At 40.4% G+C, this 17,570-nt stretch overlaps 1 protein-coding gene and 1 non-coding gene across 8 annotated transcripts in view; both read right to left on the reverse strand.

Annotated features, from left to right (window-relative positions):
* The window catches only part of NCALD (neurocalcin delta), a 449,016-nt gene that overhangs the window by 166,863 nt on the left and 264,583 nt on the right, over positions 1–17,570 (reverse strand). The window lies entirely within an intron of this gene.
* Positions 7,896–8,000, reverse strand: LOC116536164. Its single transcript, XR_004262505.1, has one exon. It is a non-coding gene; the product is annotated as a small nucleolar RNA U13 (small nucleolar RNA).

Raw genomic sequence — 17,570 nt, forward strand, 5'->3', positions numbered from 1 at the left:
AGTCAAATGTCTTTAGAATAAATCAAGCCGAGAAAGCAGTTTTACCTTTCTTATGTCAATCATGGCACCAAATCAAAGACAGTCAGGGTAATGAGGAATGCTGTGGTCCCTGAGAGGGAAGCTGTCTGGGAAGCCTGTGTTAGATTTGGTCTCGAAGGGCAAGGATCTCAGCAATTAGTTCCAGCCTCCCTGTGACATAAGCTATACATATTGGCAGTAAAGTAACTGAGAACCAATTGTGTCGCCCCAGGCAGTGCTAAATTAGATGTACAGTGCAACTTCAGTAGCTATTAATAGTAAGGAGCCTGGAGCCAATTAGAAATATGTCCATGTAATAAGGAAATGAAGTACTCTTAAATGTGTAAAACATCCATATCTGTCATCCATAGGCAACAAAATAAAAAAAACACACACACAGCTGAAGAGCATGTTCAAATTGAACAAATATTCCTGTGAGGATCCTAGGTCTATAATAAGCCACAGATTGAATTAAAGATGATGGTTCTTACTTCTAGACACTGGCTGATTGAAGAAAAGAAAATAGTGTAAGAAATGTAGGTGAACACATAGGAGCTGAATAAGTGAATACATTTGTGGTGATTCTTTATGAAATGAAGTGCACTGCAAACTCTTTGGCAATTAAGTAAGGAATATTTAAGCAAATACACTGCTTGGTAGGACTTGTAATATACAGCCTGAAAAACTAAAAATGCTTTGCAGTTTAAGCTAACTATGTGCTTTTTTGCTATATCAAAAGCTGATACATTACGTATATATAAAAGTAGGTACATGAAAACTTGGAACAATATAAAACATTATGAAACTGTTAGTCAATTTGGCCAAAGTCCTCTATGTTACTTACACATTTTTTATTTGAGGGGATAATATGATGTTGCAAACAGCAGCCATAAAGCAAACAGGACAAGCTATATACTTGCAAAGGAAATTGCAGGTCATGCCATTAATTTTTAAAAATCTAGCCATGTTTGTAGATGTGTGCCCATAACTCATATACATAAACTGTTTTAAGTTTTGCAAAGAAGTTTAAAAACTGCTGAGGTATTATTTAAGCACAAAGATATTTCATGGCACCATTTATAACTTAAGGCAAAACAACAACAAAATGAGTGGATATAAAAATCATTGATTCTAACATTTGAAGAGCTACTGTTTGAAATTATTAAATATATACCAACAATATACCAAAGCAAGGTAATTAATAGCTTTTAAATATTAAAAAGCATTAATTTAACACAGTGACTAAGGCCCTATTAGATTCAGAGCTAGTGAAATCTAGTGAATAGAGTGATAGGGTACCATAATTTCATATTTTTAGTCTTATTTGTCAGACTGCAGTCTTGGAGGATCTAAATAGGAATACTCAGGTTTATTTCCAAATAATCACTTTTCATCTCTTTTCTAATTTTAGTCTGCACAAATCTTTCTGATTCACTGGGTCTCTGACAGACAGTTGTAGACTGAGGGTGGGTTGGCCAATGCAATAAGACCAGCTTCTGTCACTCAGGGATGCTGTGGCCTGAAGCTGGTGAGACTCAGAGGGAGGCTGTGAGAACATCATGTACACGTGTTGTTCCATCCATGGCAAACACCACTTGCTGTCCTCCTAACAGCCACCCCCTCTTCCCTCCTTCTAAAACAGGGTTCCTCAATCCTGGCACAAGTGACAATTGTGCTGGATACTTCTTTGTTGTAGGGGACTGTCCTGTGCATTGTAGCATATTTAGCACCATCTCTGCCCCTTCCCATTAGAAGCCTATAGCAACTCCCCTCTTCCCCCAGGTTGTGACTATCAAAAACGTCTCCAGATATTACCCAAATGTCCCTTGAATTGAGGAAAGACAGATATAAAATTGCCTCAGGCTGATAACCATTGTTCTTATAGAACCCTGCTTTATAGTCTTGTTGTACCCACAGTACTATGAGCATCTACACGCTGTAAAAAAGGCAGCTTCCATTACAGCTGAAGAGGGTGAATCTTGACTGGTTTAGATTAATTATGGTGGTTCCATTCCCCTTCTTACATGTTGGTTTACATATGAGAATGCAACATAATTCTGGCCAAGGAGATGCAAAGAGAAGTCTGCTGAGGGGCCTCAATGAAGGGATTCCTCACTCTAGGCTACCCTTTGGAGATCAATCAATCAATCAATCAATCTCTGCCCTTCATAATAATTTTAAGGCCATGAATATTTTATTTATTGCAGTTTCTCTTCTTCTGTATATATACCCCTTGGAGATATATATGCAAATTCTCAGGCCTCACCCTAGACCTGAATCAGAACTCGATGGAGTCAATACTCTATAAACACCCTACAGGGGATTTTGATGCATGCAAAAGTTTCTGAGTATGTACATGTATATATATGTACACATACACACAACTGTCTCTGCCCCTCATAAATTTAAGGCCATGAGTATTTTATTTACTTCAGTGTCTCTTCTTCTGTGCTACATTAATCATCTGAGATATGGAGATACACATACACAAATAAAGAAAAAGAAAGAATAGAGTGAAAATAAAAGGCAGGAGAAAGAAGTATATTTGCTCGCCAGGGCTCCCATAACAAAGTACTATACACTAAGTGGCTTAAGCAACAGAAATTTATATTCTCACAGTTATGGAGACTAGAAGTCCAAGATTAAGGTGTCAACAGGGTTGGTTTTATCTGAGGTCTCCTTCTCTCGGCTTGTAGATGTCTATCTTCTTCCTGTGTCTTCACATGGTCTTCCCTCTCTACATCTCCATCATGTCCAAATTTCCTCTTCTCTTAAGGATACGAGTCATACTGGATTAGGACCCACCCTAATGACCTCATTTTAGCCTAATCACCTCTTTAAAGACCAATTCCAAATACAGTCACATGCTGAGGTTTTAGAGGTTAGGACTTCAACATATGAATTCGCAACGGGTACACAACTCACACATATCAAGGAGAGAAGAAAAAAAGAGGGGGGGAACAAGAAGAGGAAGAAGGAGATGTATCAGTTGGGAGTGACTTCCTCTGCAAGTGACAGATATTAACGCTTCATTAAAATAGAGCTCTGCTTTTATCACTAACATTGAGTCTGATGGGTGACATGCTGGTTGAGTTGGTCAAAAACGTCATGGAAAGCCAGTCTCTGTCACTCTGCCACCTTATTATCCTTATGCTAGTTGTCTCATGGTCACAGATGGCTATTGCAGCCCTAAGGCAGGAAGACAGGGAAGGGGGCTGTGCCAGTGATCTTCTTCTTACCTCTGTCCTCTTGTAGAGAAGCAAAATCTTTCCCAAAAGGTCCCCAACCTGTTTCCATTTATACCTCATTAGCCATAACTAGGGCATATGGCCAGCCCAACTGCTAGTGAATCTGGCAGAGCAAATACCTGACTTTTCAGAACCTCTGGTAACAGGCAGCAGCAAGGGGTGGCTTGAGATAGCTGTTGGATGAGCCCAACAACCACATCTATCCCAGGGAGGAAGAGAGAGAGAAAGAAGAGAAAAAAATAGGAGGTGGTTGGAGGGGAAGATGAGAAGAGAAAAAGAAAGCCACCTGTAAGCCACTTGTATTATGAAATACCATACATAAAAAAGCAGTTTTTGTACAGAGCTGTCCGATGGTGTTCCCCATCCTATTTTTAAAATTAGCTATTATATTTTTTATAATAGCCCATTTGTTATAATTTTTATAATTAGCTATGATACCCAACAGCTTGCTTAAGGGGTTAGATGATTGCTCACCTTTTGGCATAAACATATAATATGTATTTAATGATTGCCTCTAGATAAGGAGTTATATGTGCACAATAAACCATACATCCCTAGCGTGTAACACAGTACTTGGCACATAGTAGGTAAGTACTAAAGATCTATTGAATAAATTAATCAAACCAGTCCAGGTAATTGTGGGAAGAGTACAAAATAGCTACTCAAAAAGATATCATGAGGATTTGTTTTGGAAACTTCTTAGAAATGCAAATTCTCAGGCCTCACCCGAGACCTAATGAATCAGAACTAGATAGAGTCAATACTCTACAGTTTAAACACCCTACAGATTTTGATATATGCTAAAGCTTCTGAGTGTATGCATGTACACATGCGTGCACACACACATAGCTAAACTATCTCTGTCCTTCATAATTTTAGGGCCATGAATATTTTATTTGCTGAAGTTTCTCTTCTTCCGTGCTACACTGATCATCTGTAGACACTATTCTGTTATATGAATCTTAAAAAAATTTTTTTTGAGACAGAATATTGCTCTGTCACACAGGCTGGAGTGCAGTGGCATGATCTCAGCTCACTGCAACCTATACCTCCTGGGTTCAAGCCATTCTTGGGTCTCAGCCTCCGGAGTAGAATAGCTGGGATTACAGGCATTCACCACCATGCCCAGATAATTTTTGTATTTTCTGTAGAGAGGGGGTTTCACCATGTTGGCCAGGCTGGTCTCGAACCTCTGGACTCAAGTAATCTACCTAGTCTCAGGCTTCCAAACTGCTGGGATTACAGGTGTGAGCTACCATATCCAGCTGAGGATCTTTTTAAAATGTTAAATTATGAAATATTAAAACATAAAGAAATTTACAGAGAAAAAAATAAAACACCCACATGCACACTCCTCAGATTTAACAAATGTTAACATTTGCCATACTGGCATGCCAGTCTCTAAAGTCACTAGGCCCAGCACTGGTCTCTTCCACCCTTCCAGCCTTCTCTGACAGTCTGTCTCTATTCCTGAGCATCCTGTCTGCTGCCTGTGGCTTCCTAAAACCCTGGGCCAAGAGAATTCAAGCACCTGTGGAAGTGCATATTCTCACTGGCGTTCCACCAGGGGCCAAGTTAATAGTCATTTTCACTCCCTGGAGATTTAGTCCCCTCTCCCTTTAGTTCCAATGATATATGCTGAGATGCCTTTATGTTCAGACACCCATGAGAGACGTTGGAAGTGAGCTGAATTGTCACTATCATACGCTTCTCATCTGAAATGCAACTCTAAATTATTATTTTTTTTTTTTTTTCCTTAGAGATGACAGTTTGGCTCTGTGATATAGGCTGGAGTGCAGTGACACAATCGGCTCACTGCAGCCTCAACCCCTGGGCTCTAGTAATCATCCTGCTTCAGCTTCCCGAGTAGATAAGACTACAGACACACACCATCACGCCCAACTTTTTTTTTTTTTTTTTTTCATAGAGACGGGGTCTCACTACATTGCCAAGGCTGGTCTCAAACTCCTGGCCTCAAGTGATCCTCTTGCCTCAACCTCTCAAAGTGCTGGGATTACAGGCATGAGCCACTGCACCTGACCCTCTAAATTATTTTGCCTTCTTAAGCTCAAGAGCAATGTTCTTTCAGATAAGACCCACTATAGACAGAGAAAAGAATGAAGCAAATTCAGCTAGTGGTCAGAGAGTGTCGAGTTCTTATTCTAGCAATATTGTGTAGGGTGCTTATTCTCTTTGCATCTAAAGAAGGAAAGAGAATTTTTATTCCATCTAAAGGAAAGAGAATACTACTCAATTCTTAAATATAATTGGGTTTATAAAGTACATCCACACATATGGCCCCATCTGATACTGCCATTTGATAACAACTGGTATCCTTACAGACTGTCTGTCCTGTCGCCCGCTGTGTTCCCAGCATCCCAACTGTGCTGGTATAACCTAATGCTTATTAAAGAAATGAAGGACAGAGGATGCTTAAAGTGGTAGCTACGGAATCACCATGAAGGGCAGAGGTGACTGTCTAGTAGGAAGGGAGCCACTCGAGTAGGAAGGGGTGGTGCCACTCAAAGGAGTTTGTCTGTGAACTATTTGTTTCTTGTTCTGCCCTAATTTCTTTGAGAAAGTCTTAGTTTGAAAAAAAGTCAGCTGAAATAAAGAGGGAGCCCAGCAATGAATTTGATTTACATTCTGATCTAAGTTCTTTATCTCATTGTAGACCAGTAACAAAGAGTTCTCAGGCTGGATCTGGCTGTGGACCATGCTTGGAGGAGCCCTGGGCCAGAAGAGCTAACTTGAAGCTGAGTGTGCTCCATGTGTACTTTTTATTGTACTTAATTGTACTGAGTTCATTATGGGTCACTTGGGAGAGAAGCAGATGGATATTACGGGATGACTGAAACCTTCTCCACACAAGCTATTCCTATTGGTCCCATTGAAGCTCAAAGATTACACATTTCAAATACTCTTTTCTTTTTCATTGACTGTAATTGTAATTGTACATATTTATGGGGTACAGGTAATATTTTGATACAGGCATACAACATGTAATGATAAAAGCAGGGTAATTAGGATACCTATCATCTCCAACATTTATCATTTCTTTGTGTTGAGGCCATTCCAAATCTTCTCTTCTAGCTATTTTGAAATATACAATAGATTATTGTTAACTACAGTCACTCTACTGTGTTATCGAACAATAGAACTAATTCTTTCCATCTAACTGCATTTTGTACCCATTAACCAGCCTGTCTATATTTACCCTCCTCTGCCCCACCATTCCCAGTGTCTGGTAACTACCACTCCATTCTCTACCTCATAAGATGACCTTTTATTAACTCCCACATAGGAGAGAGTACATGTGATATTTGTCTTCCTGTGCCTGGATGATTTCACTTAACATCGTGTTCTGCATCCATACTGCTGCAAATGACAGAATTCTACTCTTTATATGGCTAAATAATCTTCCACTGTGTATACAGGCCACATTTTCTTTATCATTCATCTGTTGAAGAATACTTAAGTTGATTCCATATCTTGGCTATTGTGAACAGTGTGGCAACAAACATGGGAGTGCAGATATCTCTTCAACTTACTGATTTCCTTTCTTGTGGATATATACCCAGCAGTGGGCTTGCTAGATCAGATAATATTCTATTTCTATTTTTAGTTTTTTGAGGACTCCCATACTTTTTCCATAATGCCTATACCTATTTACATTCCCGCTAACTGTATACAAGAGTTCCCCTTTCTCCACATCCTTGCCAACATCTCAAATAATCTTTAATTGCAAGATCCTAGAGTAATACTTTTTGTTTTACAATTAAAGCCCTTTGACTGAGAAGAGTGGAAGATGATTTTGAGAGGAAGGAGCCTCTGGCACTTGTCAGCACGTTAAAGTTTGCTGGCCTGGTTCTACTTTCATGCCAGTTTTTCTTCAAGCTTCCCCTGTACCCAGAAACACCAGGAACCTGGGTCATTCTAGCTCTATTTGGGTGAACTTAAATTGTGTTGTAAAGATTATTCAGTGCCTATCTTAGCCATCAACCCAACCCAGACCACTCTGGTGATGTCAAGACAAGCAGAGTCTGAGAGTCTAGGACTCTGTGCAAGATCATGGTAAGCCAGTGGTCCTCAGACTCCAGCAGCACTAAAATCCTCTGTAAGGCATTTAAAACACAGATTACTGACTCCACCTACTTCTGACTCACTCTGCCTGGGCTGAGGCCCAAGAATTCGCATTTCTAACAAGTTCTCAGGTGATGCAGCTGGCCTGGGACCACACTTTGAGAACCACTCTTCTAGGTACTCAACACAGGTGATCATGGTGGAAAGTGGACATTTCCCATTCCATCCATAAGCAGTATTTTTGCATACTTACTCCAGTGGAGACCGCAAGTTGTTGTCAAACATCTATCATCTCTTTCTTCTTTACCAACAGAACACGAATTTTATTAACAACATACTGAGCCTTAAAAACACTACATTTTTCAGACTTCTTTTAGCTAGAGGGGTCCCTGTGACACAGTTTTTATGAATAAAATGTAAGTACATGTCACCAAGTGGGACTTCTAGAAAGTCCATTAAAGAAGTTTGCCTGACTCTTGCTTTGTTGCTGTATTTCACCCACAAATGGCTCATTTCTTCCTCCTCCTTTTTTTTTTCTCAAGTTCAGATCAGAAGGGTAATGTGCCCGTGTCGTCACATGGTTCAGAGGGTGACACATCTCACACATGCACATGAATACCCAAGTATCATGCTCATAAAATACAAAAGGATTGCACTTCCCTTCTTCTTTAGTGGGATATGGACACGATGCTAGAAGGAGTTCCTCCATCTGGAGACCACAGGTGATAAGCAAGTGTCAAGGATGCTTGAGAGGACAGAGGTACCTGGGTCCCTTGCAGCATCATGTCTGTCATGCCAGCTCCAGACTGCCCATCTCTAGACCTCTGATTATACGAGAAAAAGAAAACTCCTCATTTATTTATTTAAGCCATTGTTTGGGGGTCTACGTTATTTTTAGCCAATGAAATTCACCTACCATGTTAAAAACCAGTGCTAGATGTAAAGATAGAAAATATATGTTTCCTACCTCAAGGAGCTTTGGTGCAGCTTTGAGAATAAGAAAGTGACACAGCTCCTGAGGGAACATGGGATCCAAGAAGACTTAAGGTTAGCAACAGCCAGAACACCTCCCAGGTGCCCTGAGGAACTGTTTTGAAAATATTGAGATCTGGGAAGACAGAGTAAAGTTGAAGTATGAAGTTGAACTTAGGGATCTTAGATAAGACAGTTTTACTTCAGGCATTTACACTCACAAAAAACAGTGGTCCTTGAAAAGAAGATGCTGGGAAGCGTTCGGGTCTGTAGTAGGGATGGGGAATGTACAAAATGGAAAAGAGAAGGAACAAATCTTACAAAAGTTGACATAAAGAAACTTTGGAGGTTGGGTGAGGAACACTGAGTGAGACTAGCATGTGGATTTGGTCAGGGAGAATAGTGGTTTATAAATATTTTCAAGCCATGAAGCCCTTATTTCAGGAAAGCATCATAAGAAAAGTAGCTACAAATTGAGCTATTCTGGTTCTATAAGTTGTAGAGAACCCAGAGGGTCAGCTAACAACCTTCCCTTTCCTATGGCACCTTAGGGTCTCCACGGAGCAGCAGGGAGCTACAGGGACTGCTTTCTGGGGAGAATAGGAGGGAAAGGTGGAAGGTGAAGTGGCTTGGGTACTATAAAATAATTCTGAGCTGAGGAAGCAAGAGAAAACTTAAACAAAGTTTTGTCTGGAGATTTAGGAGATCTGAGTTCCAGGTTTTCTAAGCTATTAACTCTCAAACAGACACAGAAAAAAGCTGTTAAGCCTCGCAGCAGCTCCATTTTCAAGATGCTTTCCAGACCTAAAAATGTTTGAGACTAATTTTAGGGAAATCATATTTACAAAAGAGGTCATGATTCCCAGAATCTATGGGTTTTATATGGAGAGTCACATTGAAATGGTCCTAAGATTTTTAATGTTTGATTTGCTTTCTGCTCTTGAAAGTTAAAGTTTCTCTAACTCAGTCCCTTTTCTGTTTTCTCTCTAAAGGATAAGATTTATAATATTAACTTCAATTTTTTGCATGTATCTGATAGTAATAAAGAAAAGTGAAAGGTAAAATCCACCCTGGAATATGTTGTTCTACAACATTGCTTCTAAGAATTTTAAGACAAATAGAATTTGGTACCTGTTTGACCCAGAAATCCTATTACTGGGTATATGCCCAAAGGAATATAAATAATTCTGTTATAAAGATACATGCACATGTGTGTCCATTGCAGCACTATTCACAATAGCAAAGACATGGAATCAACCCAAATGCCCATCAATGATAGACGGGATAAAGAAAATGTGATACATAAACACCATGGAATACTATGCAGCCATAAAAAGGAAAAAGATCATGTCCTTTGTAGGGACATGGATAGAGTTGGAAGTCATTTTCCTCAGCAAACTAACACAGAAACAGAAAACCAAACACTGCATATTCCCACTTATAAATGGGAGCTGAACAATAAGAACACGCGGACACATTGTTCAGGGCACAACACACACTGGGACCTGTGAGGGTGGGGAGGGAGAGCATCAGGAAGAATAGCTAATGGATGCTGGGTTTAATACCTAGGTGACTGGATGATCTGTGCAGCAAACCACCATGGCACATGTTTACCTATGTAACAAACCTGCACATCTGCGCATGTACCCCTGAACTTAAAAGTTGAAGAAAAAGAAGAATTTAGTGTCTGATTTAAAAAGCACTAGGAATCTGTGACCAGCCTGGTTTTTTATAAGACAAAAAATACATGGTGATTCATAGCATAAATATGGAGCTGTTAATTTGTAAAGCAGCTATAATCAATTTCTGTCCATTATTCCTAATGTCACTCTGTAAAAGGTCTTCATTTCGCTGCCCATTTTTCAGATGAGAAACCAGAAAGACACAAAAATAAATTCAGTTAACACAGCTTCATGATGGTAGTAACTTGCCTGGCTGTATTAGCATAGGAACGGAAGTCTCCTGCATTCTAATCTTTCTAAAATTAGCCAACTGTGATGGAAAGAATCATTCATTCCATAAATCTGCCCTGAACAGAATTATGAGCAAGCAGAGACAAGCCAGCACTAACTTCTTTCATCTCTACTGCCATGACGGGCATTGAATCTGAAAGGAAGAGCGACAACAAAGGCACGGGCTCTGAGCAAGGGAAGACAGTGCATTCACACTGAAGACAGGGGCTTGCTGTGCTTCCCCCGCCATTCACAGAACTCAGGAAGTTCTTCTGTATTCAATAAAACCAATGTAAGGGGTTTCTGTTTGTTTTTTTGTTTTTTTCCAGAGACTATTCATTCAAGGTACTTTCCATATCTGATTAGCCATTCCCTTGTCACATCTGAAGAGGCCTCTGGACGGAGCATGTACCCAAGGCCAGCCCTGCAGGGTGTTATCCAGAAAGATCAGTTACTGTGCCTTGGAGTCCATGTCACTGAAGAGGCCACAGGCTTCTGAAAGAGCCAAAGGAGTGTCACAGGCCCGGGTATCTGTCCCTACCCTGCAGAGGAAAATTCTCGCTTGATCTGGGACTGCCTCCCTCAACTCTCTAATATCCTGAAGCACTCCTTAGAACCCAGGTGACTCTGTGTCAAGGCACTTCCAAGACACTAGGAGATGGCTGGTGTCTCCTCATGTCATTAGCCATCTTCTGCTCACCTGCTGTATAAATGACCCTAACATAGAACATATTGCTTCTTAACAGGTTTTATTTTCTGTAAGTAAATGACGAGAGAGAACAAGAATAAGCATGTGCAGAGCCTATCAGGGGAAAAAAAATCACTACACACTTACTTTAAAGAAGAACTTGTGTTAGGTTAATGTTTTCCTAGAATGCAAGTTTACCCAGGAAAGAAAAGGAACTGCAAATCTATAAGCTGTTGAGGGGCTCTTGGATGTTTTGATGAAACAAAACAGAAACAATGACAAAACCCCACAAAGTTACTATATCTTGAGCCATAATAAAGTAGAAGACATAATAACATTTTGAAAGATTTGGAACAACTTTTACCTTTGTTGTATGTTTACTTTCTCATGATGTATTCTTACGCTTTCAAATATAGTACATATGAAGCAGAGGGTAGAAGATATGCTCTTCTGATTTTTTTTAAGTTAGATCTTTGGGAGGAGGCTAAATCTATAAGTATAAAACTTATGGGGAGAATAGGAGGAAAAGGTGGAAATTGAAGTGGACTTTCTAACCTTGGAAGTGGACTGATGATTGTTACTGCTGCTTTTAAAGTAACAATTATTGTTACTACTTTTAAAGCAGCAGTAACAATCATCAGTCCACTTCCAAGGTTAGAAAGTCATTTAATGAGAAGACCCAGATCAACAGTTGTCCAGTTGGATCCAGCAGGGTGTTAATAGGGTTTACTCAGGAAAGGAAAAGTTTCATGGCCAAATGTGTTTGAGAAAATACTGGACTAAAAGATCTCTGGTTTTTGCTTTTGTTTTTGTTTTACTTTGAGGCAACTCAAAGCCTGATAAAACGTTTCAACATGTATAGTCAATCTCAAAGCAGGGGTAAAATATAAAGCAGTTCCCAAATTTATTTGATCACAAAAACCTGTTATTCCTAGAGGATGTTATGAGATTAATGTTCTTTAGCTTAGATTTTGGGAAATAAGATAATCTATACATTTCTGTAAGGAAGAAAGGGAATGAGGGAGAAAGGAAGTGAAGAAATAACAAAATGCAAATCTTAGCTCACCTAAAGCTGCAAGTATCTGACAAAATCATTGTTCATACAACATTTCTAGATTTAAAGAGAGAGGAAAGTGTATGGCATTCTCATTAAACTAAAAAAAATACAAATAGTCAGTGTGATAAAAGCACTTAGCATTGTCACCCACAGCTCTCTCATCTACCCTCGCTCTCTCGTCTATCATATTCGCTTTTGAAAATAAAAACAAACTAAATATAAATAAATATACTAAAAATCAAAATAAATGATGGCAACACAATTTTAAGGTTGTGAATAATCAAATTCTGTCTTGGATTTGCCCCTGAGAACTGACTGGACCCACCCATATTCCATACCTGCCTCTGGATACAGGCAAACTGCAAACACCCGTTAGTACTCTCAGCAGCCACTCAAGACCTCCTGGATCCTTTGGGTTAGCACTGATCACACCAGGCACCATGCTAAGTACTTAGAGTATATTATCTCATTTAATCTTTACAACAACGCCATGAAGTGGGATATTGATTTGATTGTACAGTACTATGGTCTCAATATGTCCTTCCAAAATCTATGATAAACCCCAATTTCCATCATAGTGATATTAAGAGGTGGGGCCTTTTTGAGAAGTGATTAAGTCATGAGGGCTCTGCTTTCATGAACGGGATTAGTGCCTTTATAAAACAGGGTGAAGGGCTGGGCGTGGTGGCTCACGCCTGTAATCCCAGCACTTTGGGAGGCTGAAGCAGGTTGATCACCTGAGGTCAGGAGTTCAAGACCAGCCTGACCAACAAGATGAAACCCTGTCTCTACTAAAAATACAAAAATTAGCCAGGTGTGGTAGAAGACACCTATAGTCCCAGCTACTTGGGAGGCTAAGGTACTTGAACCTGGGAGGCGGAGGTTGCAGTGAGCCGAGATCGTGCCACTACATTTTAGCCTGGGCAACAGAGTGAGACTCCATCTCAAAAAAAAATAAAAAATAAAAAACAGGGTGAAGGGCACATTCTTGTCCCTTCTACCATATGAGGCTGATTCACCACTTCCACCATGTAAGGATGCAGTAAGAATGAGGAACAGGCCCTCACCTCACTGAATCTTCTGGCATCTTGAACTTGAACTTTCCAGCCTCCAGAACCATAGCAATAATTTTCTATTATCCATTTCTATCATCTGTATATTACCCAGTCTAAGGGATTTTGTTATGGCAGCCTGAATGGAGTGAGACACATGGGTAATGAAATGTGAATTCAGCGACAGGTGGTGGCTTTCTCGAGGGAGTTATATTTCCCAGCCTGGAGCTCCTCCTCTGATACACTGTACTATGTTTTTTTCCACTTCCTTCCTCTCCTAATACCTTTGAACTTCTGGCCTCTGTGATGCCCTTGGTCCCTCAGACCTCAGGCTGGTCTTGGCCTTTGAACCTTGCCTTTCACTACTAGATGCAGGTGTGTCTGTCCTGCAACCCACCTCTGGCTCTGGCAAGCCAGCTAACATCAACCATGTGGCTGGAACCTTCTCCAGAACAATGGAGGCCAGGGTGAGTGACTCACTTCCATTCAGTCTCTATCTTTGGGGCAGATCCACCATGAGACATAACTTACCAGAAATCCAGTTACAAGGAGAAATGAGTATTGAAGACTAAGAAATACATTTTGCAGGAGGCCCTTGCTGTACCAGGGCAGTGTCATACATAGAGCAGTTAGAATAGAGGTCACAAGTTCAGAAGCTCCTCTGAGGCAGGCAGGAAATTAAGCAGCTACTATGGTCTGCACTGTGGGGACTGTGCAAATTGGAGAGCGGGTGCCTCATCCAAACAGATGACTGTTGCTCAGCTGTCGTTGCCGTATTGGAAATACAAGCCTAATGATGTTGGGTATTCCCATTTTCAAAAGAAGTCAGGAGATGCATATTTCCATGTAAATATTTTTAACCTCTGAATTGTGTATGGGCCATACAAAATACATTTGCAAGCCAGTCAACATCCACTGATCCAGAATATTGATTTGTGAGATAAGTTGTGAGGCAGCGTTACATAGCAGTTAAAAGCACACATTTTAGAGCCAGACTGCCCATGTCCAAACCCTGGTCCCATTCACTAACTTTCATTTCACTTCTCATTGCTTCAGTTTCCTCATCTATAAAATAAAGATAATATCAGTACCTGCCTCATAGGGTTTCATGAGCATTAAATAAAGTAAAATCCACAAAGTGCTTTCAATACTATCGGACATTAGTTACATGGTAAATAAGTATTTAAAACAAAAGTTCTAAAAATAAATAAACAAACAAGAAAACAGAAAACCTGACCGGGCCAGCTTTGGAGCCTCCTGGATGGCAGCTATAGTAACATTTCTCCCTTTGGCTGGGATGAAAAGATATTTGGGAATAAAAGATCCCATAAAAATAAATGAGAAGAAGTGAAAACCCTTCATTATGGCAATTTTGGTGGCAAGCCTAAAAGCAGAGGGATCAAAATATCCCAGTACTAAAACCTGATGGTTTGATGTAGAAATGAGATTTAAGCTTATTAAAATGTATTTCTTTCTGGTGTTAATAACCCTTCACAAGACCTGGGAAATTGTGAAAGAGGGAAAGAAAATGGTTCCCCCTATGCACAAGAAGAAACAAATGACTATTTAATTCTCTAATTTTGAGTGAACTAAATTGAACCCTAGGTTTTTGTTTTGTCGGGGGGCCAGGGAGGGGGAGCTCAGTGGAAAGCAATTGCTGGAGAGTGGTGCTTGTTCTTTGCTAACAGAAAAGGAGCAGAGCAAGGAATGAAAACTCTGTAGCCTCCTCTCTTCTCAAGAGACAACTGACTTCCATCCGTTTAAACATCCCCAGGGGACCCTGCTCCCCTCATTTCCATTTAATCTCCTTTCCACCAACCTAGGGTGACATTAAGAAAACCAAACCCATTTGACACTCAAGCTCTTACACATCAAAAGTCAGGGGAGAAGCGTGGTTGACCTGTAAGCCCTGCATGAGGCACAAAGACCCAAAGAGGAAATTTCAGGAACAGCTGCTGCTTCGAGGACTCTATGCCAGATATAACATGTGCTTTGGTCCAAAAGCTGGCTTGAGCCCCATAAGAGGAATAATATAAAGCACGCTTAAAATGTGAAATCTTTAGTTCTACTTGCTCTTTACTCATAAAGGAGAGAGTATTCCCTGGTGCCAATGAGGTCTCTCTGAGTCGTTTGCACTATTGGTAGCAGGCGCTGCCTGGGGTAGCTCTTAGGGTCTGTGCTTGAAGTGTGCACCAGCTGCAGCCCCAGAGATGAGTGTTGGTCCCTGTATACAAGCAGCTGCCTTTAAACAGATCACATGATTCTAATGATGACAACTGTCTCACTCTACTTTCAATCCGGTTTCAATTTGGTTACTTGCAACCTAAGACACGAAGCAGCCTTTTAGGGGTGAACCGCATTCCTGAAGTGCATGGGTCAGAAAGCTACCACATTCACTTTCTACTGTCCATGGACTTTTTCTCTCCCACTTGCTGTCTTTCCACTTTCCCCTCATTTCTCGTATTCTACTATGCTATCGTCAAATTTTCCTAGTCTTAACAGCAGGTCTTCTTTTTCTTGATGCTTCATTCCTTCTAGCATAAGACCAGAAATTGATCAATAGTTTATTTAAGTTTCAAACTTTATTTTGCTGCTGAATAAACATATAGTTTTTCTAGACTCCCATGAAAAAAAAATGGGACTTATGTTTAAAGTCAGGTAGCACGCCAATTATCCCGAAGTATAACATATTTTGATATAACATCATATAGTTTTTAAAAATTTTTTCATAAAGTAACAGAGTAAGACTGGGCATCTGAATCACATGTTCAGGAAGTGCAACATTCATCCATTCACCTTACCCAATAAACCTCAATGAGTACCTAAAGGTAGCATGCACTACTAGGTACTGGGGATACTGTGATCAATAATATAGCCACTGTGCTAGTCCAACTGGAAAAGACTGGTATGCCCACACAAATACACCAGTAACGGCAGGGCTGGGTTAGAAGTGAGCACAGTGTTTGGACACATGAGTCAGAGCCTCCTGATGAGGTTGCTGGGGAGGAGGAGGAGGGGAGGGAGGAAAAAGAGGAGTCAGAGAAACAATATCATGAAAAGAATGCTCAGAGCATGAAGAATGAGCAAGTGTCGGGCAGTCAGACAGGACCAGCATCCCTAACAGGAAGAAGAGTAGTTGCAAGTGATGGAGAGGAAGTAGACCTCTTCTCTTCTAGACACTTAGGAGAATTATATCCCGTCCCCCTTGCTATTGGGTAGGACTATGACTAGCTCTAACCAACGAGTTGTGAGCAGAAGTGATATTTGTCACTTCCAGACCAGAACACTTGATTACTGTTGTGAGATCCCTCTGTCTTACCTTTTCCTGGAAGTGAATCATCATAAGATGAGAGGAAGCCTAGAATGTAGAGTGTACATCTGAATGAGCAGCTCCAGAGAGCCATGTACCCACAAAGGATTTCATGTGAGTGAGAAATAAACTTTAGTTGCAATAAGCCACTGAGATTTGGGGGGCTGTTTGTTAACAGCAGCATAATACAGTCAGTCCTGATAGAAATGGCTACATTTAGAGACATAGATATACTCAAGAAATTGAATCTCAAGTTTAGAGGGAATGACAATAAGGGGTTTGCAATGATCATCACACATCTTGATAGAGATACATCAGGGCCTCAGATGGAAGGTAAGAGTACAAGTACGTAGGTGAATGACATTATGGGTGTACAGAAAACATGAAATGTAAGTAATAAATCAGAGGGAATAGGGATGATCCCCAGAACCAACAATGAGGGGCCAGAAAGACAGAAATAAAAGACAGTGGTAACTTAGAAGCTCAAAGCTCTTAACATACCTATTGTACTGTTGATGTCATGTTATTTGCCTCAAATTATAAGGTCTTAGTAATGATTTTCTCCTCCCTTATTTGAAGTCCAGATATAATCAAATGTAGATATCTTCATGAACACTGATACTTCTTGCTGTGACACCCTCAGGGTTTAATCTCAGGCTGTCAGTAGGTTTCAGATTCACCTCTGCAGGACACCAGGGGTTCCCTGGAGGCAGCTTCGGAATAAGAAAATGTTGGATCTAAGCCCCAACCCTGCATCAACTATAGCAGCTCTGATCTTACTTGTTTCTTGTTTTGTTTGTTTTTGTTTGGTTTGGTTTGATCTTTATTAAGACAAAGTCTCACTCTGTTACCCAGGCTGGAGTGCAGTTGTACAATCTTGACTCACTGCAACCTTCACTTCCCAGGCTCACATAATTCTCCCACTTCAGCCCCAGAGTGGCTTGGACTGCAGGCGCATGCCACCACGCCTGGCTAACTTTTATATTTTTTGTTGAGATGAGGTTTCTCTATGTTGCCCAGGCTGGCCTCAAACTCCTGGCCTCAAGACATCTGCTGAACTTGGCCTCCCAAAGTGCAAAGACTACAGGTGTGAGCCCCCACACCCAGCCTGATCTTACACGTTTCTACATGAGCTTATGTGTAAGATTTTATTTGAAGAAACGGTGCTGCTATGAATAAAAGAAAGAAAG

The sequence above is a fragment of the Sapajus apella genome, unplaced genomic scaffold (genome assembly GCF_009761245.1).
Source record: "Sapajus apella isolate SASKATOON/1434 unplaced genomic scaffold, GSC_monkey_1.0 scaffold3, whole genome shotgun sequence".
NCBI classification, from domain to species: domain Eukaryota; kingdom Metazoa; phylum Chordata; class Mammalia; order Primates; family Cebidae; genus Sapajus; species Sapajus apella.